Source organism: Eretmochelys imbricata, chromosome 4, assembly GCF_965152235.1.
Source record: "Eretmochelys imbricata isolate rEreImb1 chromosome 4, rEreImb1.hap1, whole genome shotgun sequence".
In the NCBI taxonomy this organism is placed as follows: Eukaryota; Metazoa; Chordata; order Testudines; family Cheloniidae; genus Eretmochelys; species Eretmochelys imbricata.
Window position 1 is genome coordinate 119,676,152 of NC_135575.1, and position 17,929 is coordinate 119,694,080.

The 17,929-nt window shown below is 44.0% G+C and overlaps 1 protein-coding gene across 2 annotated transcripts in view; it reads left to right on the forward strand.

The window, feature by feature from the left end:
• The window catches only part of STK32B (serine/threonine kinase 32B), a 265,486-nt gene that overhangs the window by 138,848 nt on the left and 108,709 nt on the right, over nucleotides 1-17,929 (forward strand). The gene's annotated exons all lie outside the window — the stretch shown is intronic.

Here is a 17,929-nt window from a genome sequence, read left to right on the forward strand (position 1 = left end):
GTTTTTAAAGTATGATGAATCTATCCACATCTATTCACAGATCTAGCCACAGTACATCTGCACCATGAGTTGACTGACATGTCATGTCAGGGTTCAGCTGAGGAGATCAGTAAATCCCAGTGCTGTTTCAGTGTACTGTTTTTCATGTAATTTGAATGTGGTTATCATGTATAGCTACGGGGCACCTCTCATAAGGATTGTTTATACAGCACAGGAACTGGTGTTTTATTTAATCTTCTCACCAAAATGAGAATGGAAAAAAATATTTGGAAAAGCATTTGGAAAAAATAAGTTGATGGAGATTGAAATTGACACAGGATTGTGAGCATAAGGACTAGCTGAACTTGGTAAACCTCACCATAGTACCCAGCATGAAAGCTGTACAATTAAAATGAGCTTTGAATTGATTGCATCTGAGTCTGCTAAAAGGTTGTACAGAGAAAGAGACTGAGGTGTGGATTAATTTGCATTCATTTGCAAGTTTTACTATATTATTGGCCTGCTAATATGTGAGAAAATTGCATGCTTTTCATCCACAGATCTGTGCCATTAAGTCTGCAAGTATGTGGGTCTATTTCTGGCAGCTGAGCCAGGAGAGTAAATAATTAGACTCCGGAAAAACAAATTATCAGAGAGCACTTTTGGGAGGGATCACGTGAAGAAAGAGTATGTGTACATAGTCTTCAGACACAACAGAAAACATTATTATAGCATAACAGAAAACATTATTGTAGCATAGCAACCAAGAGTATTTATGTTGGACTATGGTTTCTAGTCTAAATTCCTCTTTTTGCTTGTAACTTTTACCTATTTGCCTGAAATTTTCCAGGCCTGAAGACAAATAGTTTTAGAATGTTTGAGCAAATGTCACCCATTATCATAAAAACATTCTGTGTTATTTACTTTCAGACTAAAATGGTTGCAGTTTTAATTTTACAATGACTCTCTCAAATCCTGTACCCACACTCACAAAGCAGAACTTACTGGGACAAGCAAGTCCCCATATCAGCTCCACTGAGACATGAAGCTCTAGAATCACAATCTAGGCATCACTTGCATTGACTCCTTTTTTCATACAGGGGTTAGCCCTGTGGGCTGAAGCCTATGAGGGAAGGGAAGTAACTGAGTGAGCTCTCTGTTGGAGAACAAGGGTGACTGAGTGAGGCAGTGCCTCATTTAAATATCAACTGTGTTCTTTGCAGTACCTCATTTACATATCAGCTTGTGTTCTTTGCTGTCATCTGCTACAGAGCAAGGGGAGTCAGTTGATCAAGGCAGTGCCTCATCTACACATTTACTGTGGATAGTTAAGAACACTGGGGTGTACTTTGCCCAAGTTTTGTACTTGGGGTCAATATTTTGGAGATCACCCTGTTGGGAAACAACTGAGCAAGGCCTGGACAATGACTGGGCTCTGCGTCACCCTGATTAAGGCTTATGTTTGCTGAGGTTGGGAAAGAGGCCTTGGAGAGAGCCAAAGAGTGGAAGAAAGAGTCTGTAGTTCTGCCTTGTTGGAAGGGGCACCCTGGTGGTGGTGACTCTGTGTAGGATCCCATATACTATTGTTCCCTTTCTAATATTGCTGAATTGAGAGCAATAGTTTCTTGTGAGCAGAGCAGAGCAGCTGATCTGGCCCCCAGCTGAGGTCTCCAGGTGGAGCAGAACAACAGAGCTGGTTCCAGATGAGAGATAGTCTATGAGTGGAACAAAGTAGCAGTCCCAGGCCACCAGCCGCATCTAGGTGACAGCTACAATCCCAGGCAAAGGATGGAGTGGAGTATGACCCACTAACAGTGCTGAATGGGGAGCAGCATTACTGAAGGCTGCGTATACAGAGAGCAGCTGCTCCAGCTATGGAGGCAAAATATCTGAGGGGTTATAAGTAAGGCTGTGAGTCTGTCACGGATTCCGTGACTTTTTGGGACCTCCTTGGCTTCTGCAGCGGCCAATGCAGCTGGCCAGGGGGCCAGCTGAGCATGCACCCACCCAGCAGCAGGAGTTTGGGTGTGGGAGGGGGCTCAGGGCTGAGGCATGGGGTGTGGGAGGGGGTGAGGGCTCTGGATGACACTTACCCTGGGGGGCTCCCCAAAAGTGGACAGCATATCCGACTCCATGTGCTGCCTTCACCCACATGCTGGCCATGGTTGGCCATGGTTCCCTACCAATGGGAGCTGTGGAGCACTCGGGGCAGAGGCAGAGCGCAGAGCCCCCCTGGCTACACCTCTGCCTAGGGGCTGCAGGGACATGCTGGCCACTTCCAGGAGCCATGCGGAGACTGCCAGCCCCCGGAGCACCTGTGCAGGTCCAAGGCCACATGCCACCGCATGTCCCCACAAAGCACCTGTGGCGCCCCTCCTGAACATGCCCCTGGGCTGTTCCCGTGCCGCCCCCCCCGCCCCCGAGCACTCAAGTCTTAGTCGGGGGTATATAGTACAAGTCATGGACAGGTCACGGCCGTGAATTTTTGTTTACTGCCCGTGATCTGTCCATGCCTTTAGTAAAAATACCCATGACTAAAACATAGCCTTAGTTATAAGCCCCAGTCTTCATCTACCTAAGAACTCGTGTGATGCCTCCCTGATCCAGCATCACCACAGAATGTCACTTTAGCGGGTCAGATAGCATAGCTTCAGAGCAGGCAGTCAGATGAAGGTTTTCCTTGGGACTTTCTGACCAAGTAACTGAGTGGAGAACTGGAAAGGTGATTGTGCTGCACCGGCAACTCATGGCTCTTATATGGGGATGCACAAAGGCTAGGACTCAAGTATCAGGGGGTAGCCGTGTTAGTCTGTATCCACAAAAGCAACAAGGAGTCCGGTGGCACCTTAAAGACTAACCGGTTTATTTGAGCATAAGCTTTTGTGGGTAAAAACCTCACAGGCTAGAACTGTGACCTTGGGGTAACAGTGGCAGAAGTTAGTAGTTGTTGTTAAGTTTACCCTGTAATTTCCTTTCCTTCTCCCCAGTAAAGTTTTCCTGTTTAAAATCTGGTCGCTGTGCTTGCAAGTGGGGAATAAATTGTCTATCAATGGCACCCAGAGTAAGATAGATGGATACAAGTTCCCAGGTAGTTGAGTGGGGGATCGAACTGGAGTCTTGTATGTGTTAGAAAAAACCCTAGAAAGTGAGGACCCAGCCCTTTATGCTGCCAACGTCACTGGCAGGAGGGTTATGAGGGCAACCCTACAACCCAGCCTTCCCTCTCACTGAATTGTTAATAAATCTGGATATATATCCATGCTAAGACATTGAAGAGCACCTCATGAGATGGATGTGGGGCATTTGAGTCAGGGAGTTCAGGAGCAATTAGGGCTGTATAATCTTTTCTGCAGACTCCAGCTGGGAGGGGATAAGAGAGTACGGGGCAGCTAAAGCCAGGTAGTGTCCCTACGAAATAGAGCCATGCTGCAGGGGCTAGAGCCACTTTATAGGCACAGGTCCTCCTCATGGTTAGTGTTGGCCCGCAAAAAAATCCCTGGAAGTTTGGGGTTGGTCCCTGAGCCTGTTTCATTGGGGACAGACCCCAGTGGAAAGGAATGCTACCTGGGGCTCCTAGCTGAGAGTTCCTCCCTCTGAACCCATGCCTGTGTTGCTCTTTTGTGGGACAGGATAATCTGGCCCTCACTTTCCAAACTATTAAATTTCAGAGAAGCAGAATCATCTAGTGGTTAGACAACAGGTCTGGGATAAGCAGCTGTGGAGTACTGATCCTGGCTTTGCCTTGACTTGCTGTATGTCTTTGGGAAAATCACTTAAGCATCTAGTGTCTCAGTCTTAGTTTTATAACATGGAATAATAATACTGTAGATTACCTGTTTCACAGAGCTAATGTGGTCTAATTAGCTCTTATCCATCCAGCACTTCACCAAGTATAAATTGCTACATAAGGCCAACAATTATTATTGGCTTTTTAGTAATTCTCTTTGCCTTTAGTCCATTTGTTGTTTTGATGCTATTATCATAGCCTAGCATATTCAACAAAGAAACTACATTAAGAGAATGTCAAGATTTTAGAGCAATGCAGTCTTGTCAGGAAATGGCAACATTAAGGTTGGAGATACAACATTAATTATATCTCCTTTTTCATGTGCATTATGATACAGTATTTTTAATTACACAATCATATACTCTCATCCAAATAATACAACAGAAGATCATATAGTTTATCTATAACCTAAGAAACACATGGGTAGCATCTTGTAATTTTAAAAATTCTTGTATACTTATGCTATTTGAGTTTCATGATAGACTCAAAGAGCTCAAGTTTATCTTAACAAAGAGAAGATTAAGGGGGCGACTTGGTTACATCAATAAGTAGCTATATGGGGAACAAACATTTAATAATGGGCTTGTCATAAATATAAAGGGAAGGGTAAACCCCTTTGAAATCCCTCCCGGCCAGGGGAAAGCTCCTCTCACCTGTAAAGGGTTAAGAAGCTAAAGGTAACCTCGCTGGCACCTGACCAAAATGACCAATGAGGAGACAAGATACCTTCAAAAGCTGGGAGGAGGGAGAGAAACAAAGGGTCTGTGGGTCTGTCTATATTCTGTCTTTGCTGGGGATAGACCAGGAATGGAGTCTTATAACTTTTAGTAAGTAATCTAGCTAGGTACGTGTTAGATTATGATTTCTTTAAATGGCTGAGAAAAGAACTGTGCTGAATAGAATAACTATTTCTGTCTGTGTATCTTTTTTGTAACTTAAGGTTTTGCCTAGAGGGGTTCTCTATGTTTTGAATCTAATTACCCTGTAAGGTATCTACCATCCTGATTTTACAGGGGGGATTTCTTTATTTCTATTTACTTCTATTTTTTATTTAAAAAGTCTTCTTGTAAGAAAACTGAATGCTTTTTCATTGTTCTCAGATCCAAGGGTTTGGGTCTGTGGTCACCTATGCAAATTGGTGAGGCTTTTTACCAAACCTTGTCCAGGAAGTGGGGTGCAAGGTTTTGGGAAGTATTTTGGGGGGAAGGACGTGTCCAAACAGCTCTTCCCCAGTAACCAGTATTAGTTTGGTAGTGGTAGCGGCCAATCCAAGGACAAAGGGTGGAATATTTTGTACCTTGGGGAAGTTTTGACCTAAGCTGGTAAAGATAAGCTTAGGAGGTTTTTCATGCAGGTCCCCCACATCTGTACCCTAGAGTTCAGAGTGGGGGAGGAACCTTGAATCCCCCCTGTAAAATCAGGATGGTAGATACCTTACAGGGTAATTAGATTCAAAACATAGAGAACCCCTCTAGGCAAAACCTTAAGTTACAAAAAAGATACACAGACAGAAATAGTTATTCTATTCAGCACAGTTCTTTTCTCAGCCATTTAAAGAAATCATAATCTAACACATACCTAGCTAGATTACTTATAAAAAGTTCTAAGACTCCATTCCTGGTCTATCCCCAGCAAAGACAGAATATAGACAGACCCACAGACCCTTTGTTTCTCTCCCTCCTCCCAGCTTTTGAAAGTATCTTGTCTCCTCATTGGTCATTTTGGTCAGGTGCCAGTGAGGTTACCTTTAGCTTCTTAACCCTTTACAGGTGAGAGGAGCTTTCCCCTGGCCAGGAGGGATTTCAAAGGGGTTTACCCTTCCCTTTATATTTATGACAGGACTCTTCAATCTAGCAGAGAAAGGTGTAACGTAAGGCACGGGTTAGAAGTAGAAGCTAGACAAATTCGAACTGGAAATAAGGTGTACATTTTTAACAGTGAAAGTAATTAACCATTGGAACAACTTAACAAGGGTCATGATGGATTCACCATCACAGACCATTTTTAAGTCAAGATTGGCTCTTTTTCTAAAAGATGTGCTGTAGGCATTATTTTGGGGAGGTTCTATGGCCTGTGTTATTCAGGAGATCAGCCTAGATGATCACAATGGTCCCTTCTGGCCTTGGAATCTATGAACCGTTATTATCTGAGACGTTATATATACTGTAGTACCTGCTCTTCACCATACTGTAAAAGAGACACCCATGACTTCCTGAATACCATCTTGCAGCTGAGTCTGGCTCTGCTTTACACTGCCTCAATTTCCCCCTCAATGAGGTAACAATGAGGTCACTTTAACAGCCTGGGCACAGAAAAGCCAAACATTCTACTTTCCTTGACAGCAGTGTGTCTCCCTTTAATAAAGACTTCTGAAAGGAGCAATTGGAAAATTATTAAAGGCCCTTACTTCAGAGCCCAGACAGAATTCAAAAGTCCCTGGGTTCCAACAACAGTGCCTCCTGTTTAAGTTCTCAGGCTTCTCTGCTCTCTACTGAGCTCTACAGTTTTCCACCTGCTTGTTCAGGGTCTCTCCCAGACCTCTCTGCCTGGAGAGCCCTGTAATCCTGACTCTCCCTGCCTTAGGGGCACCACCTTCTGCCGAGTTCAGTCTCCTTGGGAACTTGCCTTCCCCCAGAGCTTCTCCTCAGGAGCCTCCCCAACTGAGCTCTCCTAAGCCTTTCATTAGGCCCAAGTGTTCCTTACTTTAACTGCCTAAGTAGCTGGAAGAGACAAGGTGTGTGGGCTAATATCTGTTATTGGGCCACTTCTGCTGGTGAGAGAAACAGGTTTTCAAGCTTACACAGAGCATTCCTTCTGGTATGTAGCTGGAAGGCAGTTATAACCAGGTGGACCTTGACTGGATCATTCTCTTCAGCAGAGCCTGTCACAGGTAGACTGGGCAGCTGCATCTCCTTAAAGGATCATCCCTGTGACACACATGTAATTTAATAATTTTGTCAGTCTTTATGTTCTGTACATTTTCTTTTCAATTACCAGCCCCAGCCTTCCTAAGGTGCAATGTGGAGGATAAGGCAGTTAAGTATGAAGCTAATTTACTTGAAAAATTTGGTGTCCTGTGTATGCCAGCAAAATAAATGTATTGTATGTTTTGTATGCCAGCAAAATAAATGTATTGCTCTATGTTCTACTTTATTCTGTGGCATATGTTGCATAGGTATTGTTCATTGTGTTCCGCCTACCCCTGGAATCTGACCCTCTGTCTTGTATCTTGTACAGTTATTTCCACTTCGTAAACTGAGGGTAAAATGCTGTTATTCTGACCTGATAGAGTGTAATACCCACTTTGCACAGTTGTAAATGAGCACACAAGTTGAAAGGCAGTGAATAATCAGGCCCTGCTTGTCTGGCATATATGCATTAGGAAATATATTACTGTTGTTTATTATTTGTATTACCATAGCACCTAGGAGCCCCAGTCGTGGACCAGGATCCCACTACACTAGGTGCTGTACAAACACAGAACAAAAAGGTGGTCTCTGCCCAAAACAGTTTATAATCAAAGGGGTAGCCTAAATAATTGTACACTTGTATTATTTGAGTATGTGGCGATATAATTAAAAACTTAATTGTAATACATACAAACAAGGGGGCAGAGTTGAGGCTTGATATGCAACATAATTTTTTTCTATTTCCTGATTTTTATGCACTTAACTGAATAACTTTATTCATCTCTTAATTTAGTATTTCCTAGGATCCTCTTACCACCCCCATGCTTCTCTTGCTTGTCTCTGCAAACCTTTAGAGCTCTGTAGAAGATTACGTGAGGAGCCCACGTCTCACCCCTGCACATCCATAGTATAATGGTCAGCATGCATCTGAATTAGCCCGACATATATGCAGCATGGCCTTCCTTCACTGCACAGTTTATGATCTTAGCAAGACATGTCAATGCAATGCACGAACCATATGTAATTTTCAATAACTTTTAACTCTGTCAACTCAAGACCAGTGTTTTCCAGGACACTCACTTGGATTTCTCTTTGATGGGGTGGGAACTTGGGCTTTACTTTGACCTGCTAACACAGGTTAAAACTACTATGGCCTTGTCCTCTTTAGGTTGATAACATGGATTAGTTTAATGCAGGTTAAAAATATACCTTTTTTGTAAGGTGGACAAGGCCAAAAGGTTCCATGGCTACACATTACTTTGTGCATCAGTCCTCGAAAGCCTCCCCATGGCATTGTTTTCTTTTCTGTGCATTGAAGTAGCACTGCCAGAGGAACTGAAACAGGAACATACGGGGAGTCCTTAAGGCACATAGATTAAAGGTCTAGAAAACATGACCTGTGAGCAAAGATTGAAAAAAATTGGTTTGTTTAGTCTGGAGAAGAGAAGACTGAGAGAGGACATGATAACAGTTTTTGAGTGCACAAAAGGTTGTTACAGGAGGAGGGAGACAAATTGTTCTTAACCTCTGAGGATAGGACAAGAAGCAATGGGCTTAAATTGCAACAATGGCGGGATAGGTTGGACATTAGGAAAAACTTCCTGTCAGGGGTAAGCACTGGGAGGTGCTTAGGGAGGTTGTGGAATCTCCATCTCCAAAGGTTTTTAAGAGCAGATTAGACAGAAACACCTGTCAGGGATGGGCTAGATAATATTTTGTCCTGCCATGAGTGCAGAGGACTGGACTAGATGACTTATCGAGGTCCCTTCCAGTCCTATGATTTTATGATAGACATTGGGTTGGTTCTCACTAAAACAGCCCTGTAAACTAATAAACTCAATTGCAAATGAAGGGCCAAGTGCACCAGTACAATTCGCTGCTTTGCATTACACCAGTGATGCAAAGTAACTGTAAGCCCAGTTTAACTGGCTGGTGCTCTCTGGTGCTGGTAACCAGGAGGAGAGTGAGTTTGGGGGGAAGGGGGGGACGGAGGGTGAGAAAACCTGGATTTGTGCTGGAAATGGCCCAACTTGATTATCATACACATTGTAAGGAGAGTGATCACTTTAGATAAGCTATTACCAGCAGGAGAGTGGGGTGGGAGGAGGTATTGTTTCATGGTCTCTGTGTATATAATGTCTTCTGCAGTTTCCACAGTATGCATCCGATGAAGTGAGCTGTAGCTCACGAAAGCTTATGCTCAAATAAATTGGTTAGTCTCTAAGGTGCCACAAGTACTCCTTTTCTTTTTGCGAATACAGACTAACACGGCTGTTACTCTGAAATCTAAAAATTATTTGGGGTTAACACAAAGAATATGGAATATAAATGAGTCAGAATAACTTGGAGTCTTTACCCTAATGTGCAATAATATGTGTATTCAAATCTGAAATCAGATATTAACTAATTTATAAAGTGTTTAGTTTTGTTTCTGTGATTTTGCTCAACACCTGATTTATCTTCCAGTCTGAAAAATGCCAAACCATTAAACCAATTCTCCGTTGCTAATGTTTTGTTTAGTTTGGTTTCTATGGGTTTGCTCGAGACATGATTTATCATCCAGTCTGAAAATACTCCAAAAGTGAAACCAATTCACTGTTGCTAAAGGCATTATACTTTATTTTAATTCAGAGAAAGCTGATTATAATGCATTAAAACTTTTCTTCAAGCAAGCAGAACATAGTTCTGTAATTAGAATTATTTTCTATAACAGCTTTATGCTACCATTTCCTTTTGTGTGATTTTTGAACCCAGACAAAGCAATCAGCTATAAGCCATTTACGCTTTCATTTCTGTGTAGATTAAAATGTGGTTTTACAATCCCTCAGTAATGTGGCAGTCAGTATTAGCACAAGCCTGTAATTCATACAGAAAGGTATTCCCCAGCTACCTGGTAAACATAAAAATCAAAACCGGCCTCTGATTTACTTCAGAATCAATCAGCATTTTTTGGTATGTCATTTGCCGTTGAGCAGATAAGAAGTTTTCTGAAGTAAAATTACAGTGCTAACGCGAAAAAGCTAATCTCCACTTGGCTGATTTGCCAAGTGCCCTTCCCCCTTCTCCCAAACCTGCATAACTTTTTCTCAAAGATTTGTTTTTCAGGTGACTGGTATTTCATTTCCTGTCAACTCCAATTCTTACAACAATAAATCAAAATAATTAGTAACATGAAATGTCAAATGGAAAGGAGTTAAAAGGGAATATTTCATTTGTTTTAAAAAGAATATTTGGTTTGTAGAAGGGAAAGTCTCAGGGGAGGAAAGACATTTTCACCCTCAAAAGAAAATCCATCGGAGTTTAGGAGTTGCTACATAGAGTTCTATTCAGAACTTTGGCAGATAGGTTGGTCTTATAATACTCCAGCTGCTTGGTACAGTTGGAGGAACTCCTACTCCTTGTTTCTTAACACAAAGGTAGGTAGCTTAAGCAGCTGCTGATGGGGAGTGGCATGGGTTGCCAGGGTAAGAAGCCTTCAACTGGTAGGAATGCCCAGTTGTTCCTTCATGTGATAGGTACACATCTCTCATCCATGCTGACCTCATACATTCTGCTCTAAAAATCTCAGGCAGTGCTGTCGTACTGCACAAGGTCAGAACAACTGTTACCAGAACCCTATCACTCAGGCCCTGAGAGAGGTGCCAGACACTCAGGTCTCAGTCAAGTAGTGACTATGCAGGAAAAATGTCTATAGTCATGGCTAATGATGTTTCAGCCAACCAGGACAAATGTGGTCTAACCTAGTGGTTGGAGTGGGTCAGAGTCAGTAGTCAGAAGCTGGACCCAAGTGACAAACTGGAGGTCAGGAACTGGAGCAAACGGGAAAGCTGCCAAAGCAGGAGGAGGAATAAGGTAAGGCAGGAGAAGGAGGAACAAGGTAACACAGGAGCAGGCACAGTGGTGAGCAGGAGCATTGAGAAGCCCGCAAGCTTCTGATGCTCCTGGCTTAAGAACCAGCCTGCTGGCCGCTGCAGCCAATCAGGCAGCATGGCCAATTAATCAGCTTGCTGTCGGGCAGTTTTACTGAGGAGGATATTAGCTCTGCTCCAGGCATGACTCCTGATAGTACCTCCCCCTTTCCCTGAGAAGTATGTCTAGGGCCTCAGGACCAGGTTTCTCAATGTAAGCATGCTGAAAGGAACACATGGGTGTGTTCTGTAGGTTCCCATGGATGTTGGTCAGGGCCCAACCCATTCAAGTCAATTAGATATTGTAATTTTCCTTGGACCCAACAAGAATCTAGAATCTGCCGAAGCACATATTCTTCTTGGCTCCGAACGGTTATAGGTGGCAGAGAAGAATAGTACAGCGTGGGAAGGGATCCTTGACTAATGATTTTGGAAGAGGGATGTGGAAGACTGTGTGAATCTTGAGGGAATCTGGTAGCTGTAACTTGAATTTAACCAGGTTAATCTGTTTTGTAATCTGGAAAGACCCCAGATACTTGTAGTCAGGCTTCACAGAGGGGTCAGTCCACCACAGATTCTAGGTAGACAACCACAGCTTATTCCCTACCCAGAAGCCAGGTGTTGGCTGGTAGGACCAGTCAACATATCATTTGTAGGATACCTTGGTATCTTCTAACTGCCTCTGGAGTTCTTGGTTCACCTGCTGGATGTGGTCTGTGAATTCAGTAACAGCAGGCAGCGATGATTCCAAGGGCATCTCTGGATGAGCACAAAGATGGAAACCATAGTTAGCAAAGAAGAGAGTCTGCTTGGTAGAGGCCTATGGGCATTGTTTTAAGCAAACTCAGCATGAACGATCAGGTACAGCCAATCATCTTGATGGTAATTTAGGAAGCAACATAGGTACCGTTCCAGGACCACACTGACCCACTCTGCTTGCCCATTGTAGCTAGGATGATAGGATCTTGAGTTCAGGACCTCGATACTCAAATGGCGTAGAAGTGGGATCCCCAGTCAGATACCACATTTGTAGACAAGCCATGGAGGTAAAAGATATTGCTCACAAATAGGCAGAGGAAAGCACTCAATGTAGAACAAAATGTGCCATCTTGGTTAAGTGGCCAACCACCACTAGAACGGTTGTGTGGCCTTGCAAGTGTGGTAATTCCATGATAAAGTCCATGAAAATGATGACCCAAGGCTGAAGTGGATTGGGTATGGGCTGGAGGAGACCCAGCAGTCTTGAACAGGGGGTCTCAGTCACAGCCGCACAGCTCACAGGAATCTACATAGGATGCAACAGAGGTGCTTGTGACAGGTCACCAAAAGTTCCTGGAAACCTGGTCATGGGTCTTGGAATAGCTGAAGTGGCCTGAGAAGTGTTGTGGCAGAACTGTAGGACTTGAAGCCAAGTGGCCCTTTCAGGAACATAGATGTGTCCCTCATTGTGTAGGATCCTGTCCTGGAAGGTGAAGAATATAGAGGACTGGTCTTGATGATGGTCTAAGGCTGACAGGTTTGGATGACAAGGGGATTGCTAGATAACTGAAAGCAGACGGAGGCTGTGGTACCAGAAATGATGTTTGAGGGCTTGAGAATTGTGGACATAATCTCCTCACCAGGTTTGTAGTATTCACGCTTTCATGACAGTACATCAGTACTTCCAGTTCCTAGTCCCTGGCCCGTAGGTGACCACAAACTCAAATCACGCAAAGAAGAGGGAACAGAGAGCCTGCAGCTGGTTCAATTACCTGGCCATTTTTAGATATTGCAAGTTTTATGTTATGTCAGAACTTGGACTGGAAACCTAGCACCCTGCAGAAGAGGGGACCATTCTTCAAAGACTGCTTTGATGGCCATCAGTTCCTTGTCCAGGATGTCATAATTCATCTCAGCAGGAGAGAGTTTTCACCAATAAAAGGTGCACGAGTGAAGCTGACCAGCAGGAGCAGTGGGTTGGAAAAGTACTGCCCCTACCACAAAATGCAAAACATCTACCTCCACTGTAAACAGCGTGGCAGGGTCTGGGTGGATCAAGATGGGAGCTTTCATGAGTTTCTGTTTCAAATTATCAAAGGCAGCCTGTGCTTCCGGGACCAGGAAAAACAGGTTCCCTTTCGCAGCAAATTCGTGAGAGGAGAAAACCAGCTCGGCCTGGACCCACTCCCAAGGGCTGGGGACCTGGCACTTCCCAGCTCTGGTTCCACCCAAGTCTTCACTGTGCCCATCAAGGCAAGATGGCTAAGTTCCCCACAATATAAGCAGAAGCCTAACTCCTGGTGTCGGTGCTTCTCCAAGTTGGAGAGGTGTGGATGAACCTGGCTGGCTTGCATGAGCTCTGATGCTAGGGCAGACCTGCACATTTGGGTTCTCGTGGGCAGGATGCATGGCAGCCTCAAGAAAATCAAGGTATGCTCATAACACTGATTCTCTCAATCAGATTGTTCCAAATGGACAGAGGCTCCCCCTGTGCAAGCTCGTCCTTTATATTCTCATTTAACCCCAGGCGGAAATGGTGGTATTGTGCCCCCTCATTCCACCCAGTGTTGGAAGCCAAACAACAAAACTCAGCAGTATACTTGCACATGGTTGGGGGTCATCAAAGATAGTGGGCATAGTTTGAATGAATTCCTCTAATAGTTGCAAGATGAGGCTGGACTGTTCCAGGAAAGGAAGGGGGAAGCCCTGGCCAAGGCCTCCCCAGTCAAGAAACTTAAGATGAGTCCCACGCAGGCCTGGTCCATGGGGAATGATTAAGGGCACAGTAGGTACAGGAGCCAAAATTGGTTCAGGGACCCTGAAACTTGTCCCAGTCTCCATTAAATTTGTTGGGCCGCGAAATCTTTGGCTCTGGGAAGGGTGGAATAGGAGGAGCCAGGAGAGCAACCTGTGCCTGCAGGGCTGCCTTCTGTGTTATTCGCACCTGAAGGTTTTGAATGGTGTCCACCAGTCCTGCTGGGGCCTTAGTAGGGTCCATGCTAGCGCCGAGGACTCCTGGCCCTAATTTCAAGGGCTTCTCAATCTGCTAGCCGATCAGGAGGAGGGCAGTCTAGCCTAGTAGTTGAAGTAGTTGTCAGGCCTAGTGGTTGGAGCAGGCATCAGACCCCGAGGACTAGGGTCAGAACCAGAGTCAGTGGTAGGAAGCAGGACCCAAGGGTCAACTGGAGGGCAGGAAGTGGATACCAGAGCCAAGAATCTAGCTGGAGTCAGTTGTCAGGAGCCAAAGCCAAGGATCAAATCGAAGGTCAGGAACTGGAGCAAGTGGAGTATCAGGCAAGGAGGGGTTCAAGGAAGAGGCAGGCAGAGGCAAGGCAGGAGCAGGAGAAACAAGATAACATAGGAGCAGGCACAGTGGTGGGCATGAGCATTGCAAAGCCAGTGAGCTGCTGGTGCTGCTAGCTTAAGAGCCAGCCTGCTGACCCCTGCAGCCAATCAGGGGGTGTGGCCAATCAGGCAGCCTGCTGAAGGCCAGCTATTCTGATGAGACTGCCCGGTGATTAGCTCTGCTGCGGGCCCTAATTCCTGACATGATGATACTATGACACAGCATGTTGGCAGGTGTTATATATGAAACACAAAACACACATCCATGATTTTCCAGGATCTCTGTGCAATATGACTCTGCCTGTGCACAAACCCTTAAGGTGAGACATAGTGCCAATGAGAATGGCTGCTCTCTGTATCCCGTGATTCAGTCTGTGGTGTCTGTTCCACTCCCAGCATGTCCACAGGTTCAGACATTTCAGGTGAGCGGACAAGTCTTCCTCAGGGCCATGGATCCGTTCAGCTCAGACCTCAGCTACAGTGGCACAAATCTAGAGTAATTCCATTGATGTTGGTGGACTTACCACCAGATTTACATCAATGTAGGTGAGATGAGAATCTGACCTCTGGTGAGGATGGGTTGTGTGAGGAGACCTTACTCGGATCTTCAAGAGCTAGGTTGTGTATAGCCTGTTACACTACCTCAAAGGCTGGAGCAACAGCTTGCTCTGCTGCCTGTTTAAGCTCTCTACTTCCAGTCATGACAGATGCAGAGAGATGTAAAAATTGAAATGTTAACCAAACTTTTGGGAGATGCACAGAAGTGCAACAGAAGATCATGCTCTAAAAGAATGGAAAGAGTTTAAATATGTGACAACCCCTAAGCAGTACATCATTTCACAAAGCATGAGTCTGGGAATAGAAGTGAGACTGTATAAAGCTGTTTGATTAAAATAATCTAATAAAGACTTCCCTGCCTCATATTTTTGCTACAGATTTTCTAGATGTAACATATTTTTAGGGACTCTTAGAAATTAGAGGACAACATACTGTAGCACTGAAGATGTCCCATAGAGAGCAGGCACAATTGCACACCACACAATATGTGTCAAAGACATATTACTATGGTCGTTTAGTAGTCAGTGGGTCAGATCCTCAGGTGGTGTAAACTGGTGTAGCTCCATCAGAGACAAATCTAAGCAGACTTATTTTATATTAAAAAATAAATAAGCCGTTCATCATTGTACCATTTGGGAGAGAAAAAACAGCATCTTGTAGAAATACACTGTTCAGAAATTAAAACCAGTGAGTTCCTGACAGTGTTTTCTGATGGAAAAAAAATATAGCAATGGCATGGTAAGTAGAAATCCATGGAAATTACCCTTTGTCCGGGTAATAACCACATTATATGGGTTAGCTGGCTAACCTTTGGATCTACAGTGCTTAAGACAGAGTAGAATTTGGCCCTTGGAGTTTTCCACAAGCACTTCTTGGAAAGGGTTAATCAGAAATCAATCAGTGACCATGGAGAATTTAACACTTTATAAAATGTCATTATATATGGAGAACATATATAATGGTGGGCAGTGTAATCCCAGTTTTATTTTCTCTGCTGTGTGAATTCAGGGCCATAATACAAGATATGGGGTAGATATGTCTTAATGGGAGCTGGATATATACACAGAGTGGGGAATATAACCTACATGATAAAAGGTACCAATCCTGCAAGGTAATACTTGTGGATGCAGATTCTGGACTTCAAAAAGGCAGATTTCAACTGACTCAGAGAAATAGTAGGCAAGGCGTCATGGAAAGACCAATAAGGAAGAAAATGAGTTGAAGGGGGCTGGCAGTTCCTAAAAGATGTAATACTAGAGGCTCAACATCAAGCTATTCCGATGCAGAGGAAATATAAGAAGAGCCACAGGAGGCCAATGTGGCTGCACAAGGAGCTATTTAACCATCTAAACACCAAAAGGGATGCGTGCAGGAAATGGAAGGAGGGGCATGTCACCAAGGAACTAGCTGTCATCATGGGACTAGCATGAGCATGTAGGGACAAAATCAGGACAGCCAAGGCAAAGAATTAATTACAGCTGGCAAGAAATGTTAGAAACAACAGGAAGGGGGTCTTCAAATATGTCAGACAAAAAAGAAAGATAGAATCATAGAATATCAGGGTTGGAAGGGACCTCAGGAGGTCATCTAGTCCAACCCCGTGCTCAAAGCAGGACCAGTCTCCAATTTTTGCCCCAGATCCCTAAATGGCCCCCTCAAGGATTGAACTCACGATAAAGGATGGTGTGTCCCTGCTGCTCAATGGAGAAGGTGAGCTGGTAACGGAAGATGATAGAAGGCAGAGCTGCTCAAAGCCTGCTTTGCTTCAGTCTTCTCCCAAATAATGATATGACCAGACAATTAGCAAAGTTACCATAGACAATAAAGGGGAAGGGATGCAGATTGGGATACACAAAGAACATGTCAGAGATCTTCTGACCAATTTGAATGAATTCAAGTCAGCAGGGTTGGATGCAATTCACCCAAGGGTACTGAAAGAATTAGCTGAAGAAATATTGGAGCCACTGTCAATAATATTTCCAAACTCATGGATGACAGGAGAGGGCCTGGAAGACTGGAGAAGGGCTAACATAGTGCCCACCTTTAAAAGGGGGAAAAGGAGGAGCCAGGAAACCATAGACCAGTCAGCCTGACTTGGATACTGGGGAAGCTACTAGAGTAATGTATAAAACATTCAATTTGCGAATACCTGGAGGATGAAGGAGTAATCTCTAGCAGCCAGCATGGATTTACCAAGAACAAACCATGCCAAACCAGCTTGATTTCCTTCTTTGACAGAGTAATTGGTTTGGTAGATATGGGGAATGTGGTGGACATAATATACCTGGACTTCAGCAAGGCTTTTGACACAGTCCCAAAGATATTCTGATAAGTAAACTGGAGAAATGTGGGCTCAACAGAACTACCGTTAAGTGGATACATAATTGGCTAAACAACCGCAAACAAAGAATAACTATTAATGGAATGATGTTGGATTGGAAGGAGATCTCAAGTGGGGTTCCACAGGGATCTGTTCTGGGAATGTTGTTAACATCTGTGTTAATGACTTAGATGTAGGCATAGAGAGCATACTGATCAAGTTTGCAGATGACGTAAAGCAGAGAGGGTTGCCAGTACTTTGGAAGATAGAGCTAAAATTCAGAGGGATCTCGATAAATTGGAAAACTGGTCTAAAGACAACAAAATGAAATTCAACAAAGACAAATGTAAGGTGCTACACTTAGGGAAGAAAAACCAAGTGCACAAATACTGAATGTGGGAAAACTGGCTTGGAGGCAGCACTGCTGAGAAGGATCTGGGAGTTGTGGTGGATGACAACCTCAACATGAGTCAGCAATGTCATGCTGTTGCAAAGAAAAGCAAATGCAACTTTAGGTTGCATTAAGAGAGGCATAGCATGCAAGTCACAGGAGGTGACAGTACCGCTCTGCTCAGTGCTGGTTAGGCCTCAGTTGGAGTACTGTGTCCAATTTTGGTCTCCAGTGTATAGAAAGGATGTAAAGAAACTGGAAGGATCCAGAGGCAAGTGACAAGGAAGATCAAAGGGATGGAATGCAAGTCATAAGAGCAAAGGCTGAAGGAACTAGGTATGTTTAGTTTGGAAAAGAGAGATTAAGTGGGATATGATAGAGGTCCTCAGATACTTGAAAGGCTGCCATAAAAATGGAGAAAAGTTCTCTTTTTGCCGTAGAGAGCAGGACAAGAGGCAATGGGTTCAAACTACAGCATAGCAGATTTAGATTAAACCTCAGGAAAACCTTCCTAACTGTAAGAACAGTAAGACAATGGAACAGACTGCCTAGGGAGGTTGTGGAAGCTTCTTCACTGGAGGTTTTCAAAAGGAGGCTGGATAACCATCTGTCTTGTATGTTTTAGACACAATAAACCCTGCATCTTGGCAGGGGGTTAGACTAGATGACCTTCGCAGTCCCTTCTAACCCCATGATTCTGTGATTCACAACTTATGACTGCACTTATCTAAATACCAAGCATGGTTTTTATAG